Genomic DNA, 23,518 nt, shown 5'->3' with positions numbered 1-23,518 from the left:
ACCCTAAAAACACAGTTGATCCACCCACAATGGACGTTATAAGTTATTCACCAATTTATAATTTATAATTAATTCACAATTTACCCTAATTATCGGGTAATCTTCTAGAGCTGGTATGTAAAACAGCTGGCATTCATCCGGTGAGTGGGAAAAGTACAAAACATAGCACAAACCGCCACCTGTTACATACTATTAAATTGAAAGTATAACTTGTTACTTCTCTATGCGTTTAAGAATGGCCTTTTTAATTTGTACGGATTACTTCGTTTGATTGGAACGCCATCTATCCAGAAACTTTATAACTATCAATGGTATTGAAAGATTATGAAAGCTGGCCTCAAGAAATATTCTAAGAAAATTTAAATGAAAATTGGAAACTAATATTCATTGAAATAATGCAACATATTTTTGAGTGACATTTTTTTTTAAACACTAATAAAATATTTAAGTGTTATTATTGCCATCTAGTATGGAATAGTCAAACCATAATGTTTTAGAACAAGTACCAGATTGATTGACCAGTTGATTGTATCAAGGGTGTTTTAGCGACACCTAGTGTTGTTCGGAAGAACACTTTATGTCATGTAGTTCATCTATTCCACGATAGATGGCGGCAGTATTCACCTAATTTATCAGCTTCATTTTAATTTTATGCAACATTGTGTGCAAAAATCGTCTTCAATGATAATTAAAGGTTTATCGATACTATATATAGGTAGTGTAATTTTACAAGATTACTAGTTAAGGAGATAATTGTTCCAATGACCTAGTTAAGTTTTCTTTTCCTCTTTGACTGAAGGATTAGAAATACAACTAGAATACAAATACTTTTTCCCCTCACTAGCTCGGAAACACGTGTTTTGTCCTTTAATACCAGCGGGTAAAAACGCATTTTATCCACTAGTGGGTAAAGTAATTTGACCTTGAATAAAGTCAAATTAACTGCTTTAAAATTAATAAAAGTAGGTGAATCTAGTAATAAAAATGATTTACCACCTGTGCGACTACTGGAAGCAGTGATAAACGCATTTTTTGCGTTGTAGTTTCCTCGCTACAGTGAGGGGAAAAGTTTTGTGTTACACTCGGGTGCAAATGTATTTTACTTCTCGTGTGTTAAAAAACTCGCAAGTTCAGGATTCTATTCTCGAACCACTCGCTTCGCTCGTGGTTCAACTATAGAATCCTTTCACTTGCTCGTTTTTCAATTCCACACTCGGCGTTAAAATACAACTTTGCCCCCTTGTATAACAAATAACTATTTTTTACATATTTTACACCTTAATATAAGTTAAAATACGAAAAAATTAAAAGACAAAATCAAACAGGGGCAAGGAAAAGGCTTCCGTACATAACGCAATAATTAAAAACTTGTATCTTCTGTAGATATACCTACACTTATTTTCTAATAATAGTAATAATTCATCTAGTATTTGCTACTCATATACCTAAGATATTCCATTTGAAACCTTCAAGAAATTTAATGACAGTTCCCATCTTAAATCGCGTCAACGTACTTACAACTCAAAAACATACCTTATGCGTTTGAAATGAAAATGCTCACGTTTTGAAAGTGGTCATTTTTGCAAACGGGCCATCCATACGGGCCATCAACCCATCATGCAGCGTTTTCATATTATCCGATATCACCTATCACAGATGCTTCGAAGTTTCTTGAAGCTATATTTTCCATAAATTTACCTGTCAATTATGCATTTGCGAACCATTCGGTCTTTTTTATATTAAAGGAAAAAATGGAAAAATTTACGCTTCCGGCGGGACTTGAACCCGCATCATTGGCAATCCGTGCAAGGCTCTTAACCAATTGAGCCACGGAAGCCACGCCGGACATCGCAAACCTTTCCATGCCTTTCCTTATGTACACACGTCTTGGGGTGACGTCTAGCGCCATCTACCGACAGACTATCTATCATTCAGTCTTTGTTTACAAATTTATTATGATTGATGGATGTAGTGAACTTCCATTGAAACTGACGTTCTCGACGTAAAACTAACACGATTTACGTAAAACGGATATTACCTATTAGGTCAATTATGTTCATCTATTATAATTATATTCATTGACATTTTTAGGTACTTAAGGATATTTATAATAGGTATGTATGAATAATAGTACACATTATTAAAACCCTAACCGAGGGTGCCGCCAGCAGCGGGGCATGGCCCAAACATGGCCTTCTTTCAAAATTTGTTCTATCTATCCCTTTCAAATCGTTATATTAAAGAAAGAGACAAAAAAGTTCAAATATCATTCAACTGTATTGACGATTTATAATTTTCCAGAAATTAGTAGTATGTAGGTATTAGTAATCCTCACCATGATTTGAATCCGGGACCTCTTTCTTCGTAAGCGGGGTTACTAGTTACTACCAAGAAGGCTAAGAGATTGACTAACTTTTATGTACCTGCGATTGCAGCGCCACCTATCTTTTCTTTGATATGAGCAGTTCTGATACTTAAAGAGGGTAGAGGTCCTCTATACCTAGAAGTCCTAGAACCATAGAGTATATTGAATAGAATCCTAGAACTAGAATCAGGACCAAAATCAGGACCATTCTATTCAATATACTCTATGATCAATTGATCAGGACCACTGAAATATGAAACCTAACCTATACCTAAACCTAGTCTATGATCATTTTTGAATCTCGCATACGGGATTTTGTCACTAAAATACTGGTTGAAAACGATGACTTGCTTATAATTTTCAGTGACAATTTTCTGAATTCGAACGCGTGAGACTCAAAAATCGGCCCGCGGACTGAATACGTCGTTCCAAAACACATATGAATTATGAATTCGTAAATTCCGTAATAAATATATTTTTAAATAAGTGTGAATTTAGTAAGAACACTTTATATAAAGTAATTTCTTTGTTAAAACTAAAATAATAAACTACGAAAATACAACGAAAGTCTCGCAAAATAGACTATTTTACCTTTTAACGATGTGCTGCTGCTGACAAATATTTTGTACCCGCAATTCGGACCGTATCTTACGCTGTTTTTTTTTTCAAAAAAAAGTTTGAATATCGGACTGTCAGTCGAAGTTGGGAATTTTCAAATTAATTATGTGATTTTTTTTGCGTTGAGTATTTATGTTTAATTGTGCTATTTGAACTTTATTATTCGATTAAACTGAAAATTAAGTGTTAATAAATAAGTGACGAAGGAGGATTACACTTTTCAAGGTACATTTTTAGGGTTCCGTAGCCAAAATGGCAAAAACGGAACCCTTATAGTTTCGTCATGTCCGTCTGTCCGTCTGTCCGTCTGTCCGTCTGTCCGTCTGTCACAGCCGATTTACTCGGAAACTATAAGTACTACAGTGATGAAATTTGATGGGAATATGTGTTGTATGAACCGCTACAAAATTATGACACTAAATAGTAAAAAAAAGAATTGGGGGTGGGGCCCCCCATACATGTAACTGAGGGATGAAAATTTTTTTTTCGATGTACATACCCGTGTGGGGTATCAATGGAAAGGTCTTTTAAAATGATATAAAGTTTTCTAAAAAACATTTTTCTTAAAGTGAACGGTTTTTGAGATATCAGCTCTCAAAGTCGTAAAAAGTATGTCCCCCCCCCTCTATTTTTATAACTACGGGGTATAAAATTCTAAAAAAAATAGAGGTGATGCATGCTAATTAACTCTTTCAACGATTTTTGGTTTGATCAAAGTATCTCTTATAGTTTTTGAGATAGGTTGATTTAACTGTAATTTTGGTTAAGTTATTGGTTTATTATATTTGCTGCTACGGAACCCTTTGTGCGCGAGCCCGACTCGCACTTGGCCGGTTTTTTTCCTTCTAATATGTTCTTACTGCTGAGGTGAAAAGTTGTATGCTCGACACGAGAAGTTTATTTACATTTCGTAACTTTTTGAGTCCCTCACTGAGCTCAAGATTATAAATTAGTATCACTCGATATGATCGAGATTAGAGATGGGCCGAATATGGACTTTGCCGAATACGAATATTCGGCCGAACATTCGGTTCAGCTCTTAGCGAACCGAACATTCGGCCGAATATTCGGTTACGCCATATTTAGAAAGCGGATGTTAAGAAAAAACTATTAAATGATTGATAATGGTTACATATTATGTTACTAGAACTACATATGTTATTACGATTTAGTGAATTTAACTAAAACTTAGTTAAAACAACTCTAAACTCTTCTCAACTCTTAAACTACGGTTTTTCCAACTTTGTATTTGTATTTTGAGTATTTTGACGCATAGGCAATTATCTCTTTCTAGTAGTTCCTTAGAAAGCTACTAAAATAGGAGCTTATTATCCAAAGGAATCCGTAAGATCTTCATTATTTTATTACTTACTTTGTTTATTCGGTATATATTCGGCAAAGCAACCGAATTATTCGGCCGAATACGAACATTGAAAAACTTGCCGAATATGCCGAATACCGAATATTTACCGAATATTCGGTCCATCTCTAGTTATTAGTTGTCAAAGCGGACCCCAGGCTCCCATGAGCCGTGGTAAATGCCGGGATAACGCAAGGTGGATGATGATGATTCGGTCCATCTCTAATCGAGATTCTTTTAAAGAATCTTTCGCTTCCTCGAGACTCAAATTTGTCACTCTTTCTGGCTCTGTCACCACGACCACTCTCTCTCTCTGTCTTCTCTCTATCTTTCTCTCTCTGCTCTGGCGCCACTGCAGAACTATATGAAGAGCTAGCTATGAAACGGTCACCAAACATATGCGATTGTGGCGCTGGCTATTAGATGCCCGGTACCTACCTACCCTACTTCTTGAGTCACAGTATAATAAAGACTACAATCGTACAGTATGGCCACTCCCGCTCCCCGCTGAAAGTCCCGCCCACCCCCTTTCGGTTACCTCACAGTTACCGCCAGTCAAAATGCGAACACTCCACCTGTCTTATCTCACGCATACAAGCAAGGTATGCGATCACCTACACGAGCTTAGAATGTGCGCTAGTTTGCGTCTTTCATATTAATCGCCAGTGTCCGAGATGTACCCGAGTTGTTACCATCCTGAGGGATAATAACATGTCAATTTTAACATACTTATTAAAATTCAAAATTAAGTTAGCAAAGCTCGATTTTTCGGTTGGAAAGGGCTACACAAGGGAACCTACCAAACCAATCTTAAACAATCGGCCTCGGCTCGGCCGCCGGAACTTTTAAAGAGAAGACCGCAGTAGAATTTCATGTGCTACTCTTACCCCTTACGGGAATACAGTCATGACTCAGATAAGGCCGGATATATTTTTATTCATTGCCCAAAATACCCTAATCCATACTAATATTATAAATGGGACAGTGTGTGTGTCTATTTGTTTGTCCGTCTTTCACGGCGAAACGGAGCGACAAATCGACTTGATTTTTTAGGTGGAGACAGTTGAAAGGATGTAGAGTGACATAGGATACCTTTGTCTCTTCCTAACGCGAGCAAAGCCACGGGCAAAAGCTAGTATTTTATATTTAACACACATTTGCAGTTCTTGCAAATTTCCTCATAATTATAATTTTTCACCGTAAAGCTACAGGGAAATATCAGAATCAAATGAGATTTCGTAACTTACTTGATCGTACCAAGAAACACGACCCAAGCTTCGAACAGGCGACCTTCGGTTTAGAAGGTCTAGTGCGGAAAAAAACCATCATTATGTACTGAAATACTACATTTGTGAGTGTGTTTAGTAAAACGTCCCACTTTGTCGGTTACCTTTGAGATTTACTAGTATTTTTAACCCCCGACGCAAAAACGACGGGGTGTTATATGTTTGACGTGTCTGTCTGTCTGTCTGTCTGTTTGTCTGTGTGTGTGTCTGTCTGTGGCATCGTAGCTCCCGAACGGATGAACCGATTTCGATTTAGTTTTTTTATTTGAAAGCTGTGTTAGTCGGGAGTGTTCTTAGCCATATTTCATGAAAATCGGTCCACTAGGTCGCGGTCGGGGGTTTTTCAAAATTTTAATTTTGTGGTTAGGTTATTATATGAATACCTGATGATGATAAAGCGGCTTTATATCAATCGACAAAGTAGGACGTTTTCCCGTGCACACTCACATTTCGTTACTAAGTATGTGATTACTTCACGAGTCCCGGGACATCTTGCCACGAGCCGAAAGACGAGTGGCAATACTCAGGACGAATGACATTCTCGCACGTGTAACGAACGACGGTTTTTAATACAATTGCGAAAAAATTTAATCTACAACAACGAGGGAAGACTATTGAAGATTGATAAATTGTCTTTGATTGTCCGTCTTTCACGACAAAACGGAGATACGAACAGACGTGATCCTGAGGAAAGACAGACAAACATACAGCCACACTTACTTCCCCATTGATAATATTGGTATGGATAACTAGAAATAATGTAAATTATTGATTTAAACCAAACTGCTGCTGGAATCATAATTTTCCTGAAAGGTCACAGGATGACGAAGTAATGAAGGTAAATTAGTTCATTAAGGTAAATGGTGACCGATAGATTAATTAATTGACGCCTAATGAGTTTCAGATGATTTTTATTACCACGTCATCATCATCATCCTCCTTGCGTTATCCCGGCATTTGCCACGGCTCATGGGAGCCCGGGGGCCGCTTTTGACAACTAATCCCAAGATTTGGCGTAGGCACTAGTTTTTACGAAAGCGTCTGCCATCTGACATTCCAACCGGAAGGGTAACTAGGCTTTATTGGGATTAGTGCGGTTTCCTCACGATGTTTTCCTTCACCGAAAAGCGACTGGTCAAATATCATATGACATTTCAGAGCATTTCTTTTTTTTTGCCACTTTTATGAAATGTGATATTTTTGAAAAAAAAAATATGGTATTTCTACTCAGAATCACTAGCTCCTTCAATCCTAGTAGTTAAAAAAATTGTACCATACGATTTTTTCTTATTTTGTTACCATTTTCCATTCATGTTGTATGGGGTAACAAAAGAGGAAAGTAACAAAAATGTATGGAAATTCTGGGACACTTTTTGTCTCCCAGTGAGGTTGAAAGTACTCTTGATTCTGAGTACAACTGACCTAAAATTTCCTAAAAAATCAAAATAAAAAAAATGGCAAAAAAAAGAAATGCTCTTCACACATAAGTTCCGAAAAACTCATTGGTAATACGAGCCGGGGTTCGAACTCGCGACCTCCGGATCGAAAGTCGCACTTTTACTATCACGTCAATGATAATTTAAAAAAATCATCATCATCATTATCAAGAAGTCAGCCTATTTAATGAGTTTTTGGCGGTTTAGAATACGTTAATCGGTAGCATATACATCGCGGAATTCAGGGAATTTTTATCTTTTGGGCTCTCCGATTTTTCCCGCAGCCATACCTGAAGCCTTCGAAGTAAGAGAGCAGCTTCTGAGGTCTGCTGGTGAGAAATTAAAAAAGCTCTCGGGTCACGTCGCACTCACTTTGCTGAGATCCTGTTTCGCCGTGCCGAAGGTGACGTACTTTTTGCGCACTTCCCCAGTCTGGATGCACCCCGGCCACATGGATTCTTTTGATTTTGTGGTGAAAGAGTTAACGGAAGGTATTTTGAATGTGTGTTTGGGTCCAGAACAGTGGGATTTGGCTTCGTTACCAGTACGTAGCGGTGGAATTGGTATACGGCGCGTACGTGATGTGTGTCTTCCGGCCTTCCTGGCGTCGGCGGCGGGAGTGGTGGACCTTGTCACTAGGATTTTATCTTTGAATCGTGACCAGGTCATAATACCTTTCGCTTCCAATGCCTTGTCGGTCTGGGAGGCTCTCAACCCGGGTGCGCGGGTGCCTGAAAAGCCGTTTCTGCAGCGTTTGTGGGACGAGGTAGGCATTAAACGTCTTTTTGCCAGTCTCTTGAACAACGCTTCTGGTGCGGATAGGGCTAGACTGGTGGCGGCTTCGGCACCGGAATCTGGGGCCTGGTTACACGCCCTTCCCTCCCCGAACTTTGGCACCCTCCTCGATAATGACTCGTTGCGGGTGGCCGTTGCTCTTCGTCTCGGCTGCGATGTTTGTCAACCACATCAATGCATTTGCGGCTCGATGGTGGAGAGCAACGGGCACCATGCTTTAAGTTGTCGCAGGTGCGCAGGGAGGTTCCCACGGCACCACGCCTTGAACGATATCATTCGTAGAGCACTGGTGTCGGCCAACGTTCCGTGTGTGCTGGAGCCACCTGGACTTAGCCGGTCGGACGGTAAGAGGCCGGATGGGTTGACTCTGGTACCATGGGAGAGGGGTAAGTGCCTTTTATGGGACGCCACCTGCGTTAGCACGTTTGCCGCCTCGCACCTCGCTCGCACCGTGCGGACGGCAGGAGGAGCTGCTGAGCAGGCGGCGGACCTAAAAAGGGACAAGTACTCGGCCTTATCAAATTATTTATTTGTTCCGGTGGCCGTGGAGACTAGTGGGTGCTGGTGTGCGGAGGCAAAAACCTTCCTCTGGGAGCTGGGGCGTCGTCTGCAGGAGAGGGGTCTCAACCCCCGCTCCGGGTCGTTCTTGGCGCAGAGGTTGTCCATCGCGGTTCAGCGTGGAAACGCGGCAAGTGTGATGGGCACTTTTGCGTCGGGAACGATGCGGGGTGGGTTGTTTGACTAATTTAAGTAGTTTGTTAAGGTTTTTTATTGTTAAGGTTTTTTTTTATTAGCATTATGTTTTAAACCATCGCGGAATAGTTATTTGTTTTACAGAAAGCAAAGTTGTTGTTTAACCGCACGTGCCAATATTGACACCCGAGCAAGCGAAAGATTCCAATATTGAACTGAGAGCGTAGCGAGTGCTTCTAAAAATTGAATTTTGAGTGTTACTAGGGTTTCAAGGCACGAATGTTAAACAAACTTTGCCACCGAGTGAAACACAAAATTTTTCACCACACCAACACGAACAAAATACTGACTATAAAACATCAAATTAAATCAAATCATTCAAATCCATCAATTTATTAGATTTTTATGATTCAAAATCATCATTTGTAGGTAAATTCTACAAGCCAGCTTAAGACATCGAGTTAAAATTTATATGAAATTACTTCGCACTCTTGTGAATAAAATGCAATTTTGCTATTTGTTTTCATAAATAGCAAAGTAAGCCTTTATTACTTGGTGTGGTGAAAATATATAAGATTAAGATTAATGAACTGCTAGTATTATTGGGATTCATTTCATATTTGAAATTAATGCCGTAACCGAAAAGCATCTGATACATTTAAAAAAATATTATTAGTTATTTGTTATACAAGGGGGCAAAGTTGTATTTTAACGCCGAGTGTGGAATTGAAAAACGAGCAAGTGGAAGGATTCTATAGTTGAACCACGAGCGAAGCGAGTGGTTCGAGAATAGAATCCTGAACTTGCGAGTTTTTTAACACACGAGAAGTAAATAGTTATTTGTTATACAAGGGAGCAAAGTTGTATTTTAACGCCGAGTGTGGAATTGAAAAACGAGCAAGTGAAAGGATTCTATAGTTGAACCACGAGCGAAGCGAGTGGTTCGAGAATAGAATCCTGAACTTGCGAGTTTTTTAACACACGAGAAGTAAAATACATTTGCACCCGAGTGTAACACAAAACTTTTCCCCTCATTATAGCGAGGAAACTACAACGCAAAAAATGCGTTTATCACTGCTTCCAGTAGTTCCACAGCTGGTAAATCATCTTTATTACTAGATTCACCTACTTTTATCAATTTTAAAGCAGTTAATTTGAGTTTATTCAAGGTCAAATTACTTTACCCACTAGTGGATAAAATGCGTTTTTACCCGCTGGTATTGAAGGACAAAACACGTGTTTCCGAGCTAGTGAGGGGAAAATACATTTGCACCCGAGTGTAACACAAAACTTTTCCCCTCACTATAGCGAGGAAACTACAACGCAAAAATAGTTATTTGTTATACAAGAGTGCAAAGTTGTATTTTAACGCCGAGTGTGGAATTGAAAAACGAGCAAGCGAAAGGATTCTATAGTTGAACCACGAGCGAAGCGAGTGGTTCGAGAATAGAATCCTGAGCTTGCGAGTTTTTCAACACACGAGAAGTAAAATACATTTGCACTCGTGTGTAACACAAAACTTTTCCCCTCACTATAGCGAGGAAACTATAACGCAAGAAACGCCTTAATCACTGCTTCCAGTAGTTACACAGGTGGTAAAACATCTTCATTACTAGATTTACTCACTTTTATCAATTTTAAAGCAGAAAATTTGCCTCTATTCAAGGTCAAATTACTTTACCCACTAGTGGATAAAATGCGTTTTTACCCGCTGGTATTAAAGGACAAAACACGTGTTTCCGAGCTAGTGAGGGGAAAATGCGTTTATCACTGCTTCCAGTAGTTCCACAGGTGGTAAATCATCTTTATTACTAGATTAACCTACTTTTATCAATTTTAAAGCAGTTAATTTGACTTTATTCAAGGTCAAATTACTTTACCCACTAGTGGATAAAATGCGTTTTTACCCGCTGGTATTAAAGGACAAAACACGTGTTTCCGAGCTAGTGAGGGGAAAAATATATTATGGGTCAATATTAGCCTAAACAATGTTTTTATACAAACATTAGTTCGAGGTTTCAACCCACGACCCCCGAACTGAAAGTTCCTTGCCTTATCTAGGTACTATTATTTAGGCTAATCAAATTAAAATAATAAAAAAAAACTTCAAAAGTCATAAGTTCTATTTTGAGTCCTGTCGTAGTCTAGTAAAAGGTTATAGGCAAATATTGAAACGGAGAAAAAACAAAAATATGTTATTGTACCTATTTTTTTTCTAATTATTTTTTCATGAATCTTCTATTGCGCAAATTTCTAAAATAACAACGGAAAAATATTATTGAAATCGATGATTTTGCGTATTAAAACCATAGTCAGTGCGCGCGTCATCAAAAAAAGTTAAGTAACTTAATGACAATGCCTCATTGAAGTAAATTGTTCGTCTCAAGTTAGCAGTGAATGGTGCTGGCAGCTTGCAGTCGGGCGGTCGAGCCCGCATAGACAGAACGCACTACGCTGCTGCAACCGCGATTTAAAAAAAAACAAGCCCCTCGCCTCCCGGCATTTTTGACAAGTGACAGCGCGCCATTTTGAAAAAAGTGTTTTTTTTTCTAATTCCCGAAGTGTGTTGTGTTTGAGTGCTTGTGATTTTGCAATCGGATTCGGAATTTTGCTAAGGTAATTTTATTGCAATAATCTTATGTAATTATTGGTTTTTGCTAATTTTGCTTTCACTGAGAGCGGGGGTAAATGTGTCAGTGGGTCGCCGGAGTGAAATGTGAGACGAGAGGCTGTGTGCAGACTATACCATAAAACCTTTGCCGTATGAATTGTTTTAAAAGAAAGTAGACGTTTAATATTAATTAACCTCTTTAAAGTTTCGTGTTTTTGAAATTTCGTTAGACGCTTAGTAGGTTTAGGTTTCTAAGATTTTAAAAAGTTTTATTTACTTTTCAAAAACGATTATTATTAACAGTGATAAAAGTTTTCATGGAGTCTTTAAGAGTTTAAAAATAAATATGCATTGTTTTAATTTTTAATAAACAAATAATTTATTTAGCAATTCAATTAATTTTTATATTTTTATTAAACAGTTTAATTAAATACTACAAAAAAAATATAGGTAAAAATATAAAACAAGAATTTGATTAGAAAACTAGAAACTTTAAAAATAAATTAATTTCGATCATCTCAATCTATGAACGAAATGACATTATTAATGACAAAAATTTGGCATATTTGAATAAATCTTTTTTCGAAACTGGATTTTCTACTTTCGTTGTCACTTAATTTTATTTATCAATATGCTTGACAGTAGTACCAGTTTAGTGACTTTGACACAGATTAGTTTTGAACTTGTGACAGGTGTCAGTGTTTTTTTAATTTTTTTTTCTGGCATACTACTTCCTAATGGGCTGTTTAGACATAAACTAAACTCTTCTAGATATTTTTCATTAATAAATAAATATATTAGCAAGTGTATACATATTTAGTAATGTTCATTCAGTTACCATTTTAAACTTAAAAAAAACCCTTAAACTGAACAAAAAAAATATTGGAACTTTTCCTGTAATGGAAATTGATCAGAAGCCACCTAGCATTAGTTCATGAATAGAGAATAAATGTTATATTTAATTTTATTAATACTTTTTTACACTTTCATCCAGAAGTCAGTGTATTTTGCAATAATTACCAAGCCAAAATGCAAGAGGGCAATAAAAAAAAAACACTTTCAATGTCTGGGTTAGCTTTGTTTATTTAAATTAATAACTATTCTACCTATTCTAAATTTTAAAAACAAGATACACCGACAGACGAGAATCAGCTGTAACTGAAGCCTGGTTATGCTGAAAATTTTAATTATTATTTAAAATTACGTGACCGCTTACATAATAATTTATGTCACGGTTTTTAGTACAAACTATAATTACATTCATTACATTGTAAAGGATGACTGACTATAAATCGGGCCCGGTGTGAGATTAACAGAGTTCGGAGGTTTGGTGGCATTGAGGTGAACAAAGAGCAATGGAGTCGTTGTTATATATGTTCGGATTGAATGAGTGAATGAATAAATGATTGATATAATAAAAATTATTGGTCACACACAAGTTAAATAGATCATAAATATTAAATATAAACGTAATATATTGTTAAAATTTACAATGTTGTACCCATTGAAGATCATGAACAATTTTCCATTGGATTAAGTTTCAGTATAGCTATTAATCATACTTCTGTTTCAGAATCAGTAGTTTTAGCAAGGCCCACGTTCTACCTAACTTGGGACATTATGTGACAAAAACCAATTTACGAAATAGCAACATTTTCCGTGTTCATAATCTGCTTTGAAGGTAGAAATATAGTATTTCAAACGTAGTTCGAAATAATTTAGTGCAGCATCTAAACAATAAGCAAGGCACTGAAACTCGGTACTTAAAAAATATAAAATCTATACAATAGGGATTTATCATTCATTTATCCATTTATCAAATTAAAAATATACAATGGCTACTCCAATCCATTACTTGTGCTCAAAATGCCACCAGAATCCTAACCCTATAGATTCAGCTTCAGTCGCTTCGTTTTCTATGGTCAGAAAATGATTATCAGTTCCTAATAGTATTTTCTACCACATACTTATATAAAAGTCAGCCTTGAGAATTTAAGGAAAGATAGTGTTAAAAAAACTTTATAGCAAAAACATGGCCGACGGGCTGAACTAGGTGATATGCAGACATTAAACATCGATAAGAACTCTACATTATCCCAAAGTTTCATCCTTGAGAAAATGAGGGAGGCTTACGGTTAGCCACGACAGTGGTCTAAGCGCGACAGCGGTGAGCGGCCGCCATACATTGGAGCGAGACACAGCGATGGGACTTTTCATTCGCACGTATGGCTGCCGCTCACCGCTGCCGCACTTAGACCAATGTCGTGGCTGGGCCGTTAGTATAGCACCTGAGTCTGTAAACAAGAGAACAATCGATGAAGCTCCGATTGTCCTATAATCGTGTCAATGTCATTATCATGACATTGGATAATCTTACAAAAGTATACGAATTAAATTATAGTAATTTAATTTGTTGAGTAACAAAATATAATAACAATGATTATTCAAATGAACGTTTTGTCTGGTCTTGGCCTTATTCGGTTTTTAAGCGATTAAACAAGAGTTGCAATCAATAAGAAATCGGACGTTAAAAACCCAATTCAGACCTTAGGTTACAATATAACATTATCTTATGTTATAAGAAGAATAGTACATTACTACAGAGGCCGGGACAAAGGGGGTTGCCAGCCGAAGACATATAGACAGGATAGGTCTGAGGCGGGCAACCCCATTTCCCGCCGAGGTATGTATAGTGCTTTTCTCAAACATGGTATGAAATAAATAAAGTCTACTGAAAATAGTAACTTTGGATGGCTGTATCTCCTAAACGGTGCGTCGTAGCGCAAAAATAATCGAATTTTCGTTCCCCTTTGATGCCCCGTATACGCTTATAAAAAAACAAAATGTAAAAAATAAATAAAAAAAAAACGAAAAAAATTTTTTTTGTATGAAAACGCACCCAAAATCAAATATTGTCTAGAGCCCGTACCAGTTGCAGTCGGCACGTCTATAAAGCCCCTTATAGTTTTTTATTTAATTGGCTAAATACCTGGATGTTATGTCACAATTATCTGTGTTTGGAAATTAAAAAAGAAGACTTTGCCGGCCTTGGCCTGCAAGGTTTGTATGAAATTCCATTATCTATCAATCGTCCTAGCCGCACCTGCAACGTCATACTTCGCTGCCAATTATAAGGCACATAATATCAATATTTCATACCATGTTTGAGAAAATGATATTTTATGTTGTTATAAATAAAATTCAGGACTGACCATTGAACTTGGCACCCACTTAGATCTCACTTCTTTTATCGTTGAACTAACTAAGGAATATATCATATTATTAAACTTGGCTCTCATTTCACATTTATGTTTTCGATGGGATCACTATGTTGCCCAGTTGCCATTGTTGCCAAAGCCTATATAACCTAACCTAACCAGAAAATTAAAATTTTGAAAAAAAAAACCCCGACATTATCATGAAACATGGCTAAGAACACTCCCGACTAATTCAGCTTTCAAACAAAAAAACGAAATCTAAATCGGCCCATCCGTTCTGGAGCTACGCTGCCACAGACAGACAGACATGACAGACACGTCAAACTTATAACACCCCGTCGTTTTTGCGTCGGGGGTTAAAAAAGTAAGTAATGAAATTAAAACTGGTGCCTTACTCCCTAGGATTTTTTTTAGTGCAATAGGTTTTACGGCCAAGTGTGATAAAAAATCACATCAAACTAAACAGATTTCTACTCATATGATTACGACTGTTGACCTGAATTCTTAGAAAATTTTGCAAACTGACCTAGAAAAACTTTAAAGGTAAGCAATAAACGGCGCTTAGTGTTTCTTTAGACAACTCAGCTTATGACAACAACTAAATAGATGATGTGATTAACTTTGACCTTTGAGACTAAGTACGTTTCACATTATCCGATCCATACTAATATTATGGGAAAGTGTCTGTTTGTTTGTCCGTATTTCACGGCAAAACGGAGCGACGAATTGACGTGATTTTTAAGTGGAGATAGTGGAAAAGATGGAGAGTGACACAGGCTACTTCTTGTCTCTTTCTAACCCCCCACTTCACTAAAATGCCCCCCCCCCCCCATTTTAGTGAAGTGGGGGGTGGTTTTAAGTGGAGATAGTGGAAAAGATGGAGAGTGACACAGGCTACTTCTTGTCTCTTTCTAACCCCCCACTTCACTAAAATGGGGGGTGGGGGTGGAAGTTTGTATGGAGAATTCCTCAATTTTCGAATTTAACGCGAGCGAAGCCGCGGGCAAAAGCTAGTACTATACAGAAGATCATAGCGTCAGCGATTTCTTACAGGAACGTGTTACGCAAAAACGACGGGGTGTTATAAGTTTGACGTGTCTGTGTGTCTGTCTGTTTGTCTGTCTGTCTGACTGTCTGTCTGTCTGTCTCTCTGTGTGTGTGTCTGTCTGTGGCATCGTAGCTCCCGAACGTACGTATGAACCGATTTAGATTTAGTTTTTTTTGTCTGAAAGCTGAGTTAATCGGGAGTGTTTTTAACCCCCGACGCAAAAACGAAGGGGTGTTATAAGTTTGACGTGTCTGTCTGTCTCTCCGTCTGTCTGTCTGTCTGTCTGTCTGTCTGTCTGTCTGTCTGTCTGTTTGTCTGTCTGTCTGTCTGTGTGTGTGTCTGTCTGTGGCATCGTAGCTCCCGAACGGATGAACCGATTTAGATTTAGTTTTTTTTGTCTGAAAGCTGAGTTAGTCGGGAGTGTTCTTAGCCATGTTTCATGAAAATCGGTCTACTATGTCGCGGTCGGGGGTTTTTTCAAAATTTTAATTTTGTGGTTAGGTTATCCGAAATTATATTTCTTGTGAAACTTTCATGAAATTTCAAAGAGCGCTAAATTTTTTTTGGATAGTACTGCAAATTGAATATCAGGCAAAACCGGCCAAACCAGCGCGTCCCTAGCACACAGTCTAAGCTCGTGTAACGTGTACTACGCTTGTATGAGTGAGATATGACAGGTCGACTGTTGAGGTAATCGAGAGGGGGTGAGCGGGGAGCGGGAGTGGCGGGAGTGGTTTTGAATGATTCGCGGTTATTTTCATTAGATTTAATATACTGACCGGGATATATAGACCGCGATTACCATTTGCCAGTCGCTTTGCTTGCGGTGAAGGAAAACATCGTGAGGAAACTGGACTAATTCCAATAAGGCCTAGTTACCCTTTGGGTTGGAAGGTCAGATGGCAGTCGCTTTCGTAAAACTAGTGCCTACGCCAAATCTTGGGATTAGTTGTCACAGCGGACCCCAGGCTCCCATGAGCCGCGGCAAATGCCGGGATAACGCAAGGAGGATGATGATGATGATAGACCGTGATTACCTTTTTGACTGTGGAGCTCCCGATATTTCGATGCAGTTACATGCATCATGATCACGGAAAACACAGATGGTCATGTATTTCCGTTTGGGGCTTAAAATCGATCTAGATCTAGTCTTAGGTTCCAGGAATCGTGAATTTTCGAGTTTATATGCGTTTTCTTTATAATGTAACCTTAACAAAAAAATTTAAATTAAAAAAAAACTTACATAGTGGACCGATTTTCATAAAACATGGCTAAGAACACTCCCGACTAACTCAGCTTTCAAACAAAAAAAAAACTATATCTAAATCGGTTCATCCGTTCGGGAGCTACGATGCCACAGACAGATAGACACGTCAAACTTATAACACCCCGTCGTTATGCGTCGGGGGTTAAAAATAGAACTTCGAGCGAAGCTCGGTCGCTCAAGTACTACCACAGTATAAAGCAGTAATAACTCTTCTAACAAACTTCACTCCGCGCGGTGTGTCGAAAACTACTCTCCATATGCACCGAATACATGCGAAACTGGTAAGTATTGGGCTGGACAGTCGGGGCCGCGTTTGCGCGCTGTGTTGACGTGTTGAGTTCGGGAGAAAATGACGTCAGCACCGAAGATATATTTTCGTTACTGTAGTGTTTATGGGTGTATGGAGAACAGTTCTCAAAATGCGGAAATGTCAGAATGTTCTTTAGAATTCCTAGTCACCCAGAAAAGTTAGTGGTTGTTATATTTTTGCAGTGTTAGGTACATTATTGCTTACGTAAATGGCGTAAAAGTGAGATTTAAAGCTAGAATGACACATTAAAATCAATAAGGATTTATCAGTAACGACATTTAGGTAGATGCTGCGATCTATCTAGCTCGAAAGTTTGGTACCTACTTAAATATTGTGCAAACATCTATTCAAACATTTTATGTAAATACGATTTCGTCAGTATTTAAGAAACAAACACGTACTTGAATCTTTATTAGATAAAAAGGTAGAAAGAGCGTTGGTACTAGCATAGCGCCATACACAGTTACTACGAGTAGGACAGAGCACAGGTACAACCCTGCGTGACCTTGCGCAGTAGTAACGACCGCGTCGCCGCTGCCGGAGATTAACTACTGATTTATCCTTATACTGTGGTACTACTAAGTAATTTGCTATCATAATCTACCTACTTTCGACACACGGGTGTAAACTATATTTTCTCTCGTTATTGCCTCATAAAAGTCAAGACTGAAAGTAGGTAATATAACATAGTATCGCTATGGTCAGTAAATGAGATTTGATGAGATGAGTCATAATCGTAAGACTGTGAATATCATATTTAACGTTGAGATTATTTTCCCGGTATCTACTTATAATAATACTTACACACATTTCAACCAACCATTCCACCATTCATAACCTAACCACAAAATTAAAATTAAAAAAAAAAAACCCCGACCGCGACATAGTGGACCGATTTTCATGAAACATGGCTAAGAACACTCCCGACTTACTCAGCTTTCAGACAAAAAAAACTAACTCTAAATCGGTTCATCCGTTCGGGAGCTACGATGCCACAGACTGACACACACACACAGACATACAGACAAACCGACAGACAGACAGACACGTCAAACTTATAACACCCCGTCGTTTTTGCGTCGGGGGTTAAAAACTATTCTGGGCATTCTGTTCTGTCACTGACTGAGCGAATAAGTGAATGAATGGAATGAGTGAGTCGCGTTCAGCGCAACGACCTGACAGAATGTTACGCGCTGAGTGAGCGGCATTTAACGCAACGTAACACTAACTGAGTGTTACGCGCTGTCAGTTGGAAGTCGAAGTCGCATAAGAAGTTTCACTTTGCTTCCGGTTGGGACGCCATCATAACGGTTTCGTGTCGTGAATAATTTATTTTTTCTACTTGTCGACTGTAATCTGTCAATTAGGACACCACAGACTAAACTATAAGTGCTAACTTTACAGTGTTGGATACTCTATGGCAGTTCCGACTCAATTATAATAAATAAGCTCATTATAGTTGACTTTAGTTAACTGTAATAATTTCAAAAATAGAACTTCATACAATTTCTATACTAATTTGCGATACCTGGCAAATTTTCCTGCATCTGAAACACATTTTTTTTTATCTGTCGCGTTATCGGCCAATCAGAGACGGTTATTACAAACAATTGGTTGCTAGGTAATTCGATGTTGATACAAAGGTGAACGACTCTATTAACATTAATTTTAACTTGCATGAATGATGATATTTCCGTCCATTGATGATGAAGATGATGACTCGTAGAAAAAGTATTGTATACGATAGTGATATAATTAAGCTTTTGACTCTGGTACCGTACTATTAGGCCACTCAGCAAGCTTCGTGGCCTAAACATGGTACTCGACTGAAAAGCCTTGCATTATATCACGATTGTATAAAATACTATTTCTTTTACTCATTAATGTTGTTTAAAGTGTAATATTGATAGCTTATTATGCAGTAAACTAATAGTGTAGTGAGAAGCTGATGAAGAATTGTTCTCGAAACGCATTTAGCCTCTTTTTAGGGTTCCGTAGTCAACTAGGAACCCTTTTAGTTTCGCCATGTCTGTCTGTCCTTCCGTCCGTCCGTCCGTCCGTCCCCGGATAATCTCAGTAACCGTTAGCACTAGAAAGCTGAAATTTGGTACCAATATGTATATCAATCACGCCAACAAAGTGCAAAAATAAAAAATGGAAAAAAAGTTTTATTAGGGTACTTCCCCTACATGTAAAGTGGGGGCTGATTTTTTTTTTCATTCCAACCCCAACGTGTGATATATTGTTGGATAGGTATTTAAAAATGAATAAGGGTTTACAAAGATCGTTTTTTGATAATATTAATATTTTCGGAAATAATCGCTCCTAAAGGAAAAAAAAGTGCGTCCCCCCCCTCTAACTTTTGAACCTTATGTTTAAAAAATATGAAAAAAATCACAAAGTAGAACTTTATAAAGACTTTCTAGGAAAATTGTTTTGAACTTGATAGGTTCAGTAGTTTTTGAGAAAAATACGGAAAACTACGGAACCCTACACTGAGCGTGGCCCGACACGCTCTTGGCCGGTTTTTTTTTTGTCGTAAACGGCCGGTAGTCCACGTGCTCTTGTAAAATCTAGCTATCAATTTACAAGTGCTAAGTCACCGTACAATGTCGTACTTACCGTACAAAAATTACCAATATTATCTCATATCACCTTGATACTGGCGAAATAGTCCCAATGGACTGAAGCCATTTAATTTTAAAAACTGAACTGAGTTTCACTACAATAATTTTTGACGTTTTAGAATACGTCGATAATATTAACTGTTGTTTTTTTTTTATTTTTTATACTACGTCGGTGGCAAACAAGCATACGGCCCGCCTGATGTAAAGCGGTCACCGTAACCTATGGACGCCTGCAACTCAAACAGTGTCACATGCGCGTTGCCACCCCATTAGAAATGTTGTGAACGGCCCGGCCCCACACGGCTAGTTTTTAACCCCCAACGCAAAAACGACGGGGTGTTATAAGTTTGACGTGTCTGTCTGGCTGTCTGTCTGTCTGTCCGTCTGTCTGTCTGTCTATCTTTCTATCTATCTGTCTGTCTGTCTGTCTGTCTGTTTGTCTGTCTGTCTGTGTGTATGTCCGTCTGTGGCATCGTAGCTCCCGAACGGATGAACCGATTTCGATTTAGTTTTTTTGTTTGAAAGCTGAGTGTTCTTAGCCATCTTTTATGAAAATCGGTCCACTATGTCGCAGTCGGGGGTTTTGTCAAAATTTTAATTTTGTTGTTATAGAACAAAAAAATGTGTAGTCTCAATGCACAGACTGCCATTCCTCGATACAGGCTAAATACTACGGAGATATACACAGTGTTTTTATTGAATTCCGTTAACTTGAGCATACAGTTAGATCCATTATAGGAAACAGAATAGCATAGTTTAACGTTTAACGGAATTCAATAAAGACACGATTTATATATTATGTCTTTGGCATTAGGTATTTAATGCATTGCATACTCTGCATATGAGACATTCTGCTAATTGTTTTTATTGCAACATTACCTTATTGCAACATTTTAATATGTGATTCAATATGTTCTTCGAAAACATAACATTTGCATAATAAATAATAACCACTTGTCAATTATATGTAAAATAAGTTTATTATTATACTTTTATGGATTTATATGAAATTGTGTATTACATAAAATATGCATATTTTATAGGTTTTATCTACAGAACCACATGTAATTATGTGTTTAAATATCCGGTTTGTTAACGCAAAAATGACGGGGTGTTATAAATGTGACGTGTCTGTCTGTGTGTGTGTGTCTGTGTGTCTGTCTGTGACATCGTAGCTCCCGAACGGATAAACTGATTTAGATTTAGTTTTTTGTCCTAAAGCTGAGTTAGTCGGGAGTGTTCTTAGCAATGTTTCATGAAAATCGGTCTACTATGTCGCGGTCAGGGGTTTTTTCAAAATGTTAATTTTGTGGTTAGGATATAATATACTAAACTTGACTAATAAAGTAACTGCATGAGTTCCCTAGTAATATTAACTATTATGGTACAAATACAAATGTACCATTGTAATTAATAATGAACTATTCTTATTCTTAAAAATCGAAATAAGATGTTATATATTAAAGAAGAAATGGCCTTCACCACTGGTGGTGCTCGTCATTTTTCTTTAATATATGACATCTTATTTCGATTTTTAATTTATATACTTATAGTAGTGTGACTACTTAAAAAAAAACACAAATCAGAATATTTTATTTGTTCCCATAGTTGCGTATTCTTATTGTTGTTCTTATAAATACAGAATACATTACGGTGTAACATGAGGAAACCGAATAAATTTATCTTTAATGTGAAAATACTTAAAAAATTATATAAAAAAAATTTTTTTTCCGAAATTTGCTTGACGTTATATAATATTTTATCTTTATTTCGACCTCAGAAATGCGTACCTAGTTAAAATCTTTTGGTTTCCTCATGTTACACAGTGTATGTGTATCTACAGTCAAGGTATTAAAATAAATACGAATGCGGTAAAATACCAAATATATGTATATTACTATCCACAACCTTAGCAATAATCCACTTGTAAAACAACATGACCTATTTATTTATTTATTTATTTATTTAAACTTTATTGCACAAAAGAACAACTTAGTGTACAAAAGGCGAACTTAATGCCATGAGGCATTCTCTACCAGTCAACCTTTGGGCAAAGCAGAGAAGATTGTAGGCGGTGCATTAAGAGACCAATTTTGAAATATCAATCAAAAGCTTAGACATATAATATATTAACGTACATACAATTACATACTATTTTTACATAAATAACGATAGGTTATATAATACATAGGTACTCATATATATAAATTATATATATATATATATATATATATATAAATATTACTAACCTGTCAGAAAGATAACATTCAATTCTACCTTAAGCTGCCAGCAAAGAAGTCGCGCACAGATTTTTTAAAAACGTATTTGTTGGGTAATTTCCTAATGTTAGGTGGTAGACCGTTCCAGAGGCGGATGACCTGAATGGCGAAAGAGTATGACATGAAGCCCGTACGGTGAAGAGGAATAGAAAGAGTGAGATTGCCGGTAGAGCGAAACTGACGGACCCGCGAAGCATCAGAAAAATTAAAAAGAGATTTTAGATATCCAGGGGAGTGTGGATCATTAAGAATAGAATAAAGAGTGCAGAGCATGCGAATATTACGCCGTTGACGAATGGGAAGCCAGCCGAGCTGTGAGCGAAATGCGGACACGTGATCAAATTTTCTAAGACAGAAGATGAATCGGATACAATTGTTAAGGAGTCGGTCCAATTTGTCAAGAAGCTCCTCGTTCAAGTCAGGACAGCATACATCACCATAGTCGATAATGGGTAAAATCAGGGTGTTAACTAGCAGTGTTTTAGTTTTGACTGGCAAGAAGTGTTTGAGCTTGTTGAGTGCGTGAAGAGTGCCCGTAACCTTCCGACTGATTTCGGCAATCTGCGGTCTCCAGCTTAAAGTGCTATCCAAGTGCACTCCCAGATCCTTAACGCACGAGCTGAAAGGAATAGGAGTGCCATTGAAGTGCACTGGACCTATCGTCTGTAGATCTAGCTTGGCAAGTTGTTTAGAGCTACCGATGATAATGGCCTGGCACTTTGCGGGATTTACAAACAGGCCAAACTTTCCCGACCATTGCTGTATATGAGAGAGGTCCCCGTTTAACTTCTCTATGGTAGCCAACACATCGGTCACTTTGCACTGGTCGTAGAGCTGTAGATCATCGGCGTAAAGATGGTATGCGCAACGAAACTCTGGGGTAATAAAGTTAATAAAAGTGGAGAATAGAAGTGGAGAGAGAATACCTCCTTGGGGTACACCAGTGGCCAGATCGCACCAGTCCGACGAAGTCCGACCGACACGCACCGCTTGCTTGCGGCCCCCAAGATAAGCAGAGAACCAACTAAGAGCTGAAGAGGATATTTTAAGGTGATTCAAAAGAGCAAGGAGGATGTCATGACCGACAGTATTAAAAGCATTTGTGAAATCGATCAAGACAAGTACTAGTACAAGTACTTGTTCCTATCACTGTGTACCTATCACTGTTTCAAACTTTCACGATTTTTACACATAGTGTTTAAAACATAGTAAATACGCGATTAAGTCCCGTTTGCAATTTTAAATAACATGACCTATATCAGTAAATCTACATTTCAGATTTTTTTAAAGATAACATTAACTTATGACCTGATTACGGTACAGTTACAAAACGGATCTAATTATATTCATCAGTTCCCGAATCGATAAAAAATCGTGTAAACAAAATGTTTACACAACAGAGCGAAGGGTCGACCCTAGACGAGATAAAAATGACGGCATTCTGTTAGTTGCGACATTTTTAGGGTTCCGTAGTCAACTAGGAACCCTTATAGTTTCGCCATGTCTGTCTGTCCGTCCGTCCGTCCGTCCGTCCGCGGATAATCTCAGTAATCGTTAGCACTAGAAAGCTGAAATTTGGTACCAATATGTATATCAATCACGCCA

At 37.8% G+C, this 23,518-nt stretch overlaps 1 protein-coding gene across 1 annotated transcript in view; it reads left to right on the top strand.

The window, feature by feature from the left end:
• The first annotated feature begins 10,952 nt into the window (after positions 1-10,952).
• LOC125240182 (scavenger receptor class B member 1) overlaps positions 10,953-23,518 on the top strand; it is a 184,183-nt gene continuing 171,617 nt past the window's right edge. The window contains exon 1 of the mRNA XM_048148003.1: positions 10,953-11,169. The gene's annotated coding sequence lies outside the window, so the exon portion shown is untranslated. The remainder of the gene's footprint in view (positions 11,170-23,518) is intronic.

This window comes from Leguminivora glycinivorella, chromosome 27 (assembly GCF_023078275.1).
Source record: "Leguminivora glycinivorella isolate SPB_JAAS2020 chromosome 27, LegGlyc_1.1, whole genome shotgun sequence".
Lineage (NCBI taxonomy): Eukaryota > Metazoa > Arthropoda > Insecta > Lepidoptera > Tortricidae > Leguminivora > Leguminivora glycinivorella.
The sequence above is the reverse complement of the archived record's forward strand: the minus strand, read 5'-3'. Positions and strand labels throughout refer to the sequence as shown.